Below are 13,597 nucleotides of genomic sequence, written 5' to 3'. Positions count from 1 at the left end.
AAACTCACAGAGACAGCATTGATTATTAAGCTTTTTTCCCACTGGACAGAAAAAAATCAACTAACACCCTCCACACCTTTTTTAAGTGGGAAAGGTTTCCATCAGCATTCATTCCTGGGACAAATGACTCTGCAGTAAAGACAGGTATTTATGGAAACATGACACCTGGGAGGACATGCTCATTTTTGCCCCTTTTTCTAGCATGATGCTGATGTAACTTCAGCCACAAATGTTGTCTGTCTTTACCCAAGCAGCACTCAGACACCATTCCAAATTGGAGGTTCAATGTCCCCTACCCTACTTCTTACCCCACTACCCCCGGCACCCTTGTTCGGACCGCACTGAACTTTGAACTCAGCCTTCATTTTGATTTCTGTTACAAACCTGTAAACTGTTAGCAGCAGTCCTCATCTCAGCTGATAAACCCGTGTGTAAAGTACAGTGTCAAAGACATTTCTACCATCCATGAGTCATCTGTTAATGATGATCAATTTATATATATATATATATATATATATGTACAGCCCACTTTTGTTTACTGCTGTGTCTAATCAAAGACCCACTGTTTCAAAAGTGACGACAAACTGCCAACACTGAAAATGGGCTGTGCGGTGCTTGGTAATAACTCTTTAGGGCATTCAATCTGATGTCAGCACTATATTGAAGGCTCAACACCTGTAGAAACTGGAATATTTTAACACATTTGCATACAAGCAATGAGTATTTTGAGATTACCAAAAACACAACCTGTTTTACAAGCATTCAAGTGCCTGAACAAGTTATCTACATGCACGTAAAACCAGAGGGGATCCTGCCTATTCCCATTTCTGACATGAACAGACACAACAGCATACAGTCAAGTTGAATAGCAGCTAAAAATACAGTTAAACAAGTGGACATTTAAGAAGATGCTTAACTCAATGTGACCAGTTCCACATTCCTTAAAACTATAATTGGCATGAAGCTTTAAACTACATGACAGTTATAGCTTTAATTAATCTCCCTACCACAACCTCAGTGAAATCAACACCATCAGGATTGTTATTCATATTTCTGACCTCTTTCCAAAAAGTCTTTAGAAGTTTTACTTCCTGGCAAGCAATTCAGCCTTCACAGTATTCTCATTTCATTTAATGAAGTCAAGATCATATTTAAATCTCGCACTGGCTCATTTTTAAGCCCTCGAAAGAGCTCATGCTTAACTTTATTCAGCCTCAACCCACGACATAATGGGCCTTTTGTGTTCATTCCAGCCAGGATTAATATTAAACACTTTGTTTTTACATCTAGAAATGGGTTCACCTGCTAGACAGCTCAAACTGTTGTTGGCTATTATGCATTTGTACATCTCTGCAGAGGGAAAATCTATGGTTTTCAAAAGTAGGTTTCCTGGCTTACCTAATAAGATTATGTTAAAATAGTCACCTTCAGTAGAGAATGCAGAAAAGGTCTCTACATTTACAATCAGAGCAGCAGGTAGATACATACTTTTATATATTCATTTCACTTAATGGTATTCAATATTTCCCACACATGTTTTATTACTATTGTGTAATTGCAAAATTGTTTGTAGCATTATTAACCTGTTTTATTTCTAGTATTATTCCTACTGTATCTTTTTTATGACTTAATTTATTTATTTATTTATTCACTTTGTGTTTTCGGTTTTAATACCTGTGTTGTTGATTTGGGTTTTTTTGTAAAGCACTTTTAGCTACATTGAAGGGAGCTATATAAATAAAGTTCATTATTATTAGATGGTTTATAGAAGCATGTGCATTTGATCTACAGACTCAACAACAACTTTTTTTAACATGCAATATCTTACAGGTTGAATTATTGTCTACAGTGAATGAACCTTTCATCTATTTTCTCTTCAAAACAAAAAACAAACCAGAATTACTACCAAGCTTACATCCAAACTGTTCAGACTTGCATAATATCTGCAGTGAAGACATTAGAGTAATTAAAAAATAAAATAACAGATGCTTCACAAACATCTTCAACCAGGCAAGACAGAAGATCTAAGCAATCAGCACAGTTAGTGTCACTAATTCAGTATCTGACCAAATGTCTCTCCTTCTGTTTCTGTGTTATGAAATGTTATGACATCACAGTGAAGTTGACCTTTGACCTTTTGGATATAAAATGTCATCACATTTGTGTGAAATGTTGTCCTAATTAAGGTAGAAATTATTGAGATACACATGCTTGAGAAATGCATTCTATGAGGTTACAGTGACCTTTGACCTCCAAAATCAGTTCATCTTTGAGTCCAAGTGGACATTTGTGCCAGATCTGAAGAAAATCTCTTCATGGGTTCCTAAAATCACGTTCAAAAGAATTCGACGGACGGACGGACGGACGGACGGACGGACGGACAATCTTCTTAATGAGGAGTCCATGAACACATGATTTTCAGTCTTAAAGTGAAATTCTGGTGTAAAATCATCCCAGGGTCTTTTTAGGTAAATCAGGTCATCAAATAAGCCATAGAGACCATTTTTTTTCGTGTAGGAACTATTCACGTAGATTTTCCGGAAGTCGCCAACAGCCTGCCCGGCTAATACAGATAAGCTCAGGGCAGCGAGCTGGACCAAATAACAGCAAACCTCTGCAGTACCATGAGAAGAGTCCCTACACAGAAAACAAAGCACTAACAACGTAGTATGTGAACACAGAGTTAATTAAAGTGTGTGAGTGTTTTGAAAAACTTACCTATTAGCCCTTGTACCAGCTGCTTCATTCAAGTCAATTACCAAATACAATCCAAAGGGAAGGAGCCCATTGATGATTTACAACAGCAAAACACGTAAACGTTGTGGTTTGTGGCAGTTTGGTGAAATGTCCCACACATCTTTCCCCGCAGCACCGGAACATTACGCAGATCTCAGGGGTCAGAGGTCAGGGGGTGTGTGCTGGCAGAAGACGCACAGTGAGTGCAGGCACAGGTAAAGCTGGCTAGCCTGCAACTTGAAGTGAAGAGAGACAGAATGGTTCTTGTTTGTATCTTTCCCAGCTGTGAAACAAAAATAAAAGCTTTCAACCCAGGAACTTTTCATAGGCTGCCATTGCGGTACGATGACCGTGCTCTGCAGCAAACCACAACGTTTATAAATCAGCAATGGGCTCCTTTCTTTTGGATTGCATTTGGGAATTGACTTGAATGGAGCAGCGGGTACCGGGGAGGTAGATAAGTTTTTCAAAAGACTTTTAATAAACTCTGTGTTACCATACTAGGTTGTTGGTGCTTCAGTTAATGTGTAAGGACTCATATTATGCTACTGCAGAGGTTCGGTGTTATCAAGAGCAGTATTATTGGTTAAAAAAGACGTTTTGATGCGTCCAACTCGCCGCCCTGAGCTAATCAGTGTTAGCTGATGCAGGCTGTTAGCGACTGTAAGTGACTCTCTGGAAAATCTACGTGAATAGTTCACACGCGGAAATAATGGTCTCGATGGCTTATAAATATAAAAAGACCCTGGGAGGATTTTACAAAGGAATTTCACTTTAAAGCCCCTGGTGTTTTCAGATACTCTGGCTGATTAGACCTCTGCTTGGGTTGAAAGTGGGCGTGGCTTTGATGAGAACTTGATGGGAATGTATGAGGTCATAAATGTCTGTCTACCACTAAGAATGATAAAGGTGTACTTTGTCCCGCCTTAACAGGTGAAACAAAGCTAACAGGAGACTCCAGAAGATGTCAATCACAGTAGACACACCCACACAGTTCTGAGAAGAGGTCTAATCAACCGGGTTAACTGAAAACACCTGTGTGGGTGTTCAGGGGCTTTAAACACTAATTACAATAACAATAATATGTTTTGGTTTTGTTTTTGAAGGCTTATTTATAAAAGGAATACTTCACCCCCTCAGACTGATCATTTGCATATCAATTACTCACCCTGTGTTACCTTGAATTAATTATTCTGTGAATGAAAAAGGAAGAACCGAAGTATTGATACATGAAGAATTGTGTCCGTGTTTGGATTCTTCATTCATCGTAGAGGCATGTGAGAAAAGACTTCAAGGCAACACAGGTGAGTTATTGATTTACAAATAATCATCTTGAGAGTGAATCACTCCTTTAATAAAAAAAAAAATACTTGAAGTCCGCCTCCACTCAAAAATGTGTTTTTCTTATGTTTCCGTCCTCTAAAATGCCGTGTTTCGACTATAGTGACTAGTGTCTGAGCAAACAGAGAGGTGTTTTCAAATTCCTCATCTGAAGGAGGTCTGTGCACTTCTCTGGAATTTTCAAATTTCTTCCGGGCAAACTGTAGTTATTTGAGCTGTGGCTGATTCTCTCCGATGTGTTTAGTCGTCTTGATGAGCTGTTTGCGCGCTCATCTTCGCGGGCCCGCTTGTCAACCTCCGGTAGAAGCTAGAACGTAGTTACTGAAAAGTCCCAAGCTCTAGTGAGCACGAGCAGTGGAGGTCGAGGCCAGATGCAAAATTTCTCAATAAGAGGGGAAATAGTAGATGTTCTTCCAGCTCCATCTCTGAGCTGGTTTTTTTTAAATTGCTATGTGGGAAATCCATATTAAACAAAACATGTTTATGTTTTCAGACATTGAGCTCTGTCTGATAAAACCACTTAAAATCAGACTAGACTTAAATGTGCTGCAATATTATGTATTTTCTTTTTGATTCTATTCTCCTCTGAACTGGTCGAGTAGCCTAATTGAAAGTATTCAATTGACAATTCATTGGCAAGGTGACATGGGCTTACTGGCACGCATCAAAGTTACATTTGCCAGTTGGAGCCGACTCAAGTGTTGAAACCAAACCTGAGGTGAAAGCGCAGCACAGCGCCTACTGAGGTGTTAATAGAAGAGATTCAGCAGCCGGATCAAGGTGAACAACACCTACAGACATCACAGTGTAAGGTTTTCTATTCACGAGCCACATGAATGAGGATTCAGAATGGATTTTCAGTAACACATCTGAATGCAATGCTATGATTTGATGAACCTTTTACTGCTCAGCCATTTAATGCAGATGCTTATTTTGTTCATGCTTCAATTTGAACTGTTGTTGACCAATTAGATTTAATTGGTTGAAAAACAGACATGTCATAATTCATCGGTTTCCCCCCTTCAATTTCACACCATTAATTAAGATATGTGTATGTTTTAAAGAAGTGGGAGATACGAATGCTAGAGCGATTACAGAAACAACACTATCGCAGAAAAATGTCACCCTAAAGGACAACTACCTATATAAAACCATATTTCTCGCTTTTATTTGCTTTTGTTGGAGCATAAATTGAAGCTAATTGGCCGACAGAAAAGCTGAGTCGGTGCAACACTAATATGACTGAGGGATCATTGGTTTAAATCTCTTCTTGGGGAAAATCCTGCCGGAGAGAATGTGAAGCATTCATCCTTCTTCAGTAAATGCCATTAGAGCAATGTTGTGCAATCCATAGAACATTGGACTGGTCTGCTGTAGCTGCACAGTGGTCCTCAGCTCGGCATATGGAGTGGGACTGGACCACCAAGGCTGTGGTGCCCTGTGGTATGTACACTTAAAAAGAATGAAATATGATTCAATAACCTTGTTACAACAAGGCAAGGGGCCCTAGTTAGACAATCTGCAGCGCATGTTCAAAAGTGCATGGAGCAAGTGCATATAGGGTGTGTCCAACTCCACTTTTTCTTTTGCTAGAAGGCCCATATTTTGGGCGGCAAGTGAGGTGCAACTTCCACTTGTTGTATTGTCTCTTATTTCGGTCATAGGTGTGTTTAGGGCGAGACGTGAATGAAACCAATCAGTGTCATCTCCCATTCCCTTTAAATGTTAGTTGCGCCTGCAGCGGTCACATTACTATTTAAACAGCAGATAAGTGAACATTTTCTGCAGAGTTAATGCATCAGCTCGAGTCTCCCAATCCTCCAAATCCCATCAACAACTCTGCCTGACTACATATGAGCAAACACACTGATAACCTATTTAACTGAAGAGGTGAGGGAGGAAAGCTGCTCGCCCTGTGTGTGACAAGCATGGCGTGCTGATCAGCTCTGATGCCATCAGAATCCACTTGTATGCCTGAATGAATTATTTTCAAATTTTGCTTTTTTGAATGATACATTGCACTTTTAATGATCAGAGAGGCTGCTTTCAGTGAAATGTTTCTGTACACTCAGTAAAGTCTCTGTAGAAAACATTGTGGGGCGTTTAAGCTGCAAAACCAAAAACTGTAACAGAGGAAACAAACGACACTTGTAGCTTCTGAAATGATCATTGAACTTCTTGTTTATTGTTTGTAAATGCGCACAGTGGAGCAGTAGCATTTCTCCAGCTCTGTTTAGAAAAGTAATTATTATTACTATTAATAATAATTCATTCATTCATATTTTCCTTATTTATTATTTATTATTTCACCCACCTGCAACCCATCCACTATTAATGAACTTCAGGGCCAGGGATATAACTGCAGTCTGTGAATCCCTAATCTCACCATCGTTTTCTTTTCTTTTTTTAAAGTCAATTTTCTTGGTTTCCAAGTTTCCAAGCCTTTATTGTTTAGGACGGACAGGAAATGGGGTGAGAGAGAGGGGGGGAGACATGCAGCAAAGGGCCGCAGGTCGGAGTCGAACCCGCGGCCGCCACACCTTATTTTAAAACCAACACACCTATGGGCACACAGATGGGTGCAAGTACATTTGAATTGCAACCTACACAGCGTGGGGGCTGGGCGTGAAAACTGCGTTGGTCTGAAACTAGCAATGACAGTTGTAAGTGTCTACTTTGTACTTGTGTACTTTGGCACAACGGTGATTTGAGCTAACTGTAATGTCAGCCTGCTTTTGTTATATGCTCACAATGATGTTAAGCTCTAGTTGTACGTGGCTTGTCTATTTCTCCCCATCTGCGTGCAGCTACACACCCTTCAACAATTAAAAACTACAACAACTGAGTAAAAACAAGTATAATCTATTTAAAACTCATCAAGACCAATATGGCCAAAATCATCTATCTTGATAACTATATATATCGTGATATGGCAGCAAAACTAAAAATGACACCTCATGGTGGAATTAGAGGAAAGGTCAGCAGCATCATTGAGGCTTAATCCTCTGAAGGACATGAATATCTGTAATAAAAAATTCCATCAAAATCCATTTAATAGTTGTTTCAGTCTGGACCAAAGTGAGAGACTGACACACCAACATCACACGCCTTAATTCACACCAGAAGTTTCTAAAATGCAGTTTTTAAATACAATGGATTCTTCAAATCTACATAAGATCATATTTGGTAAGATTTAAGATGTCCGTCACTTCTGGAGTATAGTTTTTTGTGCAATTCAAACCGTCACCCAACAGCTTGGATGTGTCAGTTTCTTCAAGGTCTTTGAATTGTAACTGACGTGATTTCAGGCTTTGGTAATGATATTCATTGAAATATTTGGAGGCATTCTACTGTCTTTCATATGTAAAGTTATTTGGTCTATTGTTCCGCGGTGGATATGGAAATCCATTTCTAAAGTAATATTCTCTGCATATTAGGAGCCACTGATTAAAGTAGATAAGAAGGAAAACTTACAAGTTTAGGCTCCCGCACACTAAAGGGATTCTAGACGCAGACTTGATGATACATGAGTGAAAGTTTTAATTTCTGATTCAGCAATTCATAAATGAAAGATAAACAAATCTTTAAATAAACCACTGGATGTTGGCTCTGGGACACCGGTTTGTTTTCAAAGCACTTATAAGTCCTGATTGCGGCACTGATGCCACACACACACACACACACACACACACACACACACACACACACGCTCACAGAGGGATCAGTCCACACAAAGACTCATCTTCATCATTCAGATGATTCATACGCTGCCACAGTGGAATTGTGCCTTTATTGTCTCGGCTGATCATCTTGACAGACAGTAATGAAATGAATGACAGAATATATCCCAGCATAGTGCTCAGCCTCCATATATAAACCCAGAGCCTATGTCCACAGGAAGTGAAGGGATGGAATTCATTATCAACAAATTAATTAGTCTGAAGAGTAAAAAAAAAAAAAACACCCCACAAACTTCAGGCCTAAGGTCCATCTGCAAAGCAGCGTTTTCTGTGGCCACTTCCTAAATGATCCGCTGCATTTGTGCGAGCAGGTGCACACAGCCGCTGACACGTCTCTCCACTGCTCTCAGTCTCGCTTTGTGCTTTTGAGGCTTCACTTCTTAAACCCTATGATATAGCTTACTTGACATTCTCTCATAATGTGTTGCAATGCAGCTGTCAAGGCTAAAGACGCTCATATCCTGTCTCATCACTCAGACAGTGGCGTTTTCATGTCGAGTTGACAGGGGCATCCTGGTGGCCCTGTGGTCTCAGACTAGGGCTGAAAATAACCATTATAGTCACTATTCAACCACAGGAGACAGGGAACTTTTTAAAGGACTCATTAACTGCAGGGACCAGGATCCAAATTTAGTTCCAGGGACCTTTTTACCTCCCAAAAGTCCCAAATCAGAGGGTATTCCTTTCTGAGAGTACAGGGACTTTTGGGGTGGGGTTTTCAGGGATGGCTGCAGCTAATCGGTCGAACACACACACACCGCTGCTGCTTCAAATTGTCTACCGCCTAATTCATAAACAAGGCAGTACTCTAGCATCGATTTATCACCATTTTAGGACGAGGAGAGATCATTTCTCTTTGTTTGATAACATTAAAAGTGAAGTTAGGCTTTGCTGTAAAAAAAACTGAGAAAAAGAGAGACAGATCACACAAGCCATCAAACACTCTGTACTGTAGGCTGAATGGACGGAGGCCAAAGAGAGAGCACCTTGTTGCAGTGACACAAAACCTAAGGTTGAGTGTTTATGTTCACCGCTGCGACCACCTGCAGCCCTCGTCCCGTCATGTCTCTTGTCAGCAGACTCATTTGCCTAATCTTCCCAGGTCTTTAATGCAGATAAGGGCTGAGGGAACCTTTTAGTTCTTTGAAAAGTTTTTTTTTTTGACTAAAAGTAGCCATAAGCCATAATTTGATGTGATCATTTATCCTCTTTTCATGGATTCGTATCGTGATTAAATCTGACATTGAGTTATTGTGATAAACAATCACGTCCTCTAAATTGGTAATAAGCGCATACTAACTCTAATTCCTTAGAAAACTTGATGTGATATTTTGCACTGAGGTTCTTAGTAAAATGAGAAAATACTTACGTATAATCGTATCACACAGGAGTATACGAACACAGGCTTTACTATGTGGTTATTTCACATTATTTATTGAATTACCAGAGAACATGATACATTGTGATATACAGGTATATGGTTATCCAAATATGAAATAACCTATATCTGGATATAATATTTTGGTGATATCGTCAAGCCCTCCAGGGAAACACAAGCTTATGTTCACTGTCGATTTATCTGCTGATCAATTTTGCAATTATTCCATTTGTTTACTGAAAAATAACAGAGTGACAAAGTCAAATAACCCAAAGACATTCAATTAAAATGATATTATACAGATAATCTCTAACAAAACAGAGAAAGGCAGCAAATCCTCTCAGTGCAACCAATTAACAGAATTTTCTGCAGATTGATGAATCGTTTTAGCTCTGTTTAAGACACCTATCACATATCTCAAATCTCACCAGGCAGTCTCAGTTTAATGTCCTCTTCCTCTCTTTCCTCACGTTTCCTTGCTGTCTTTACTGGGAGCTGTTCAATAAAGACAGCTCCCCAAAAGGCCAGGGTATGAAAAAAACACAAGACCTCCGTGCTGACTGCAAGAGAACAATATGCTGTCTGTGGGTTTTTTTTTTTTGCCTTTGCAAATACAAGTATTAATGGCCACAATATAAATTGCATGGCCTTTGACAGGTCTTATGTTGCCCTGTGCTTTTGAGATTGCTCCTCACTTGTAATGAACGGAAGCCGGCTGAGACAGAACAGCTGTAAGTGAAGAAGAATGGCTGTAGCTGCTATGGATTTTTCAAACCGTCTGGGTTGTCTCTCCTGACATTTAGGCTAACACACAGAGACAGTGAGCAAACACAATTTTTCACTGTAGCACCAGTGCAGAAAATGATGAAGTGTGCACAAGCTCTGTGGAAAACAGGCACCGGCGAAACCTGCACTTCACTGAGAACATGTAAAGGGGACTGTGATCAGAAGGGGATCGTAGCATATTACACTTTAAACCTAGAGCCCAAACCATGAGTGTAGTATGACTTTTTTTTCCCTCTGTATATTTCTGTAATTTCCTCTACAACTCACCCATCATTCTTTTCCAGGAGCCAACACGTTGACATATTTCTCCAATATTTACAATGTGCAGCCACATCCAATGAACTCAAAAGAGCTCATCTTACAAGTTAAAGCTATTTCACTTCACTGTGAAATTACTGTGGAGACAGAGACACCCTCTGGTCTGATTCTGCCATTACTGCAGTCAACCGCAGTTGCAAGAACCAGTAAATACAACATATACACACTTTATCTTCCTTCAAATTGTAGAAAGCAACCAAAACATTCACTGTAAATATATCAGAGTTCATTGTTTCAACGATCCGCTTATTTTTAGTCTAATTAATAGACATCTGTAATTAAAGGAAAACACTGATCAATGACTCATCTGACTCTGGCAGAAAACCACCCACCTTATTTACCAAATCAGTGATACTGGCAGCTTCGGAGGAAACCGTGCCAATTTAAAAGCTGTCAAAATGTTCTGAAAGTTCAGTCGGAAATGAACAATTGCTAAATATCAACATCTGTGTCATTAGAGAGGAAGCAGGGGATAGAGAGGACAGATAGAAATGAACAGATAAAGAGATAGATAGAGAGAGAGAGAGAGGGAGAGAGAGAGAGAGGGAGAGAGGGGACAGAGGCAGGGAGTAAACAAGGCCATCAGGGAAATAAGTCCAGTCATTTCCATGTGCGTTCCTCTGAGCCGGGGTTTAACAAGCTGTGCATAAAGACAAGTCTGTGTGGGTGGAGTTCCTCTTAATCATAGCTACCAATGTTCAGCGGGAAACCAACCGGGATGAGAAACTTGTTAATTGAGATCTTGATCCTCCAGAGGTGTCGTAACTTCAAGATCTCCATTTCTTTTCTTTTTTCCTCCAGATATTTTATTAGCTCATGCAGGCCACACTCCAGGGCACAATTTAATGAGGTTTGTGCATTGTTGTTATTTGTGGGAGCCACCAACCATCCAGCATATGTGGGGAATTATCTGAAAAAATGAGGCAGAGATATTCAGACAGAGCAATCCACATTTCCCCCAAATTCATTATTTTATGGGCACTTATTTTGATTTGTGGGTGGTTTGTTGTGTTGCTGCAACAGTAATTACACTAATAAATTTTAAACAAGTTTTTTTACATCCTTTGAGTAGTCCGCACATGTTAAACAAGATGAGTAAATGATTTGCATCTTACAAGATTCCGACTGTCACCTCTGTATCAGATACATTACATACATATGCATACATCATACATACATTGAATTTGTTTTCTATGCCGTCGTTTTGAGATCACAGGCTTTTTTAATCTTGCGATAATCACGAGAAAAACAAAAAAAAGGTTCCTCTTATTACGTACATTTATCAAAACAGCCCAGATGACAGTGTAGGACTTGGTACAGAGAGAGGAAGAACACATGTGTGACTATGTCCGGTTTTCAAAATAAGGTGTTAAAGAATATGCATAGGCTTTGAGGAAAAAAGATGAACTGGATTATATTGACAAGAAGTATAAAAAAAATACCTGTGTCACTTATAAATTAAAAAGAAAATGCCACTAGATTGTGAGGGAAATGTCGTTCTTCTGATATTTGGTTGCGGGGGGGAAGTAATTAATAGACAAAGAATGATACATTTGAGTTGACAACTCTTACTACATGCAGACACAAAACCAAGCATTTTTACTGCATCAATACAGTGATATTCCAAAGTTATAGTCACACATTCATACCTTGAAATCACTACGTTTTTGAATACTTGAGGTGCCATGAAAAGGATTATTCTTTAATTGATAGTCTGAATCCATTTAAAATAAATGTCAGTGCATGTGAGTGCACTACTGATTTGACCACAGAGATGTGTGACGGCTGACACTCCTCTCTGATAAATATTATAATTAATAAAAGGGAAATGATCTTTCGTTTTTCTCCTGACAAGTTAATTATCTCGTTATCTCGAGTTAACAGCATTAAAAAAAATGATGAGAAGCACTGCGGGTCTCCGTAGATACAGGAGATGTTGTAAATGAAACAAGTTCCATCATACTTAAATACGGCCTAGAGCTGGAATTCTTCTGTATATAGTTACCTTCTCTCCTTGTGTCCTTTTCTGGCAGTTGTATTGTATACTTAATAGCCATAATTCACTCAGACATGTCTAAATAAACTTAGAACATATTTTATAATGCACATGTATAGTGCTTAACAAAATCCCCCGCATGAATCAATAAAGTATTTCTATTCTAGATGTAATAAATGTAATAATTGGTTATTTATTCTGCTTTCTTGCCTCTGCGCTGTTTGATAACCTTTTATTCTACGATTTAATCTCATTTTAGTAGTTTGTTGATGTAATGTCTACATAGTGAGCTCATTTGTGTTTCAATCACACCAGCAGAGTCTGTTTTATCCATTAATGCGTTGCTGTATTTGTTTTATTTGTGCAAACAAAGACTAATTCACTTATATTCATGGACTAAATCACAAGCCCTGATACTTTTATATCTAATGTGCGCACAGGAAATAGTTCCTCTCCCTTTTTTTAACAAGTTTATCATCATTTTGAGCTGCCATTTCCTCTGCTCATCAGTTTATCTACTCTAAGACAGGCTGTGTGAATGTGTGAAGAAGACTGTAAGTAAATTACAGAAGCTACCAATCAGTCACAATAAGAAGGTGTGTGTGTGGGGGGGGGACTTTAAGGACGTGATTTGTTTAGTTCAATAAAAATACTTTCTTTTGGCATCCTCACATTTGTTATAATCAGTGGAAGCCCAAATAAGTCAAATGATTCCATATTTCACACCAAAAAAAAATTTGTGCAGCATTTGTTTCTTTTCAAATTCCTAACCCCCATTAATCATCTCATGACACCTCACATTTATCTTGTGACTGTGGGGCCTGACCGCTTTGGGACTAAACTACGGGGGTACACACGGCCGAAATGTGTTTTCTCAGGAGCGTGGCTGGAGTCCCCCTTAGAGAGAGGGGGAGAAAAGTTCAGCCATCCGTGAGGAACTCAGAGTAGAGCCGCTGCTCCTTTGTGTTGAAAGGAGCCAGTTGAGGTGGTTCAGGATCATCTGGTAAGGATGAACCCTGGACGCCTCCCTAGGGAGGTGTTCCAGGCACGTCCAGCTGGGAGGAGGCCTCGGGGAAGACCCAGGACCAGGTGGAGAGATTAGATCTCCACACTGGCCTGGGAACGCCTCGGGATCCCCCAGTTAGAGCAGGTTAATGTGGCCCGGGAAAGGGAAGTTTGGGGTCCCCCACGACCCGACCCCGGATAAGAGGCTGAAGATGAGTTTGAGTGAGTGAGAGTGAACACTGCTGTGCTGCACCGTCCTTGTGAGGACATGAAGCAAGTTTGTATCTATATTTTGGA

The sequence above is a fragment of the Echiichthys vipera genome (genome assembly GCF_963691815.1).
Source record: "Echiichthys vipera genome assembly, chromosome: 9".
Classification (NCBI taxonomy): domain Eukaryota; kingdom Metazoa; phylum Chordata; class Actinopteri; order Perciformes; family Trachinidae; genus Echiichthys; species Echiichthys vipera.
This window is presented reverse-complemented; position numbering follows the sequence as displayed.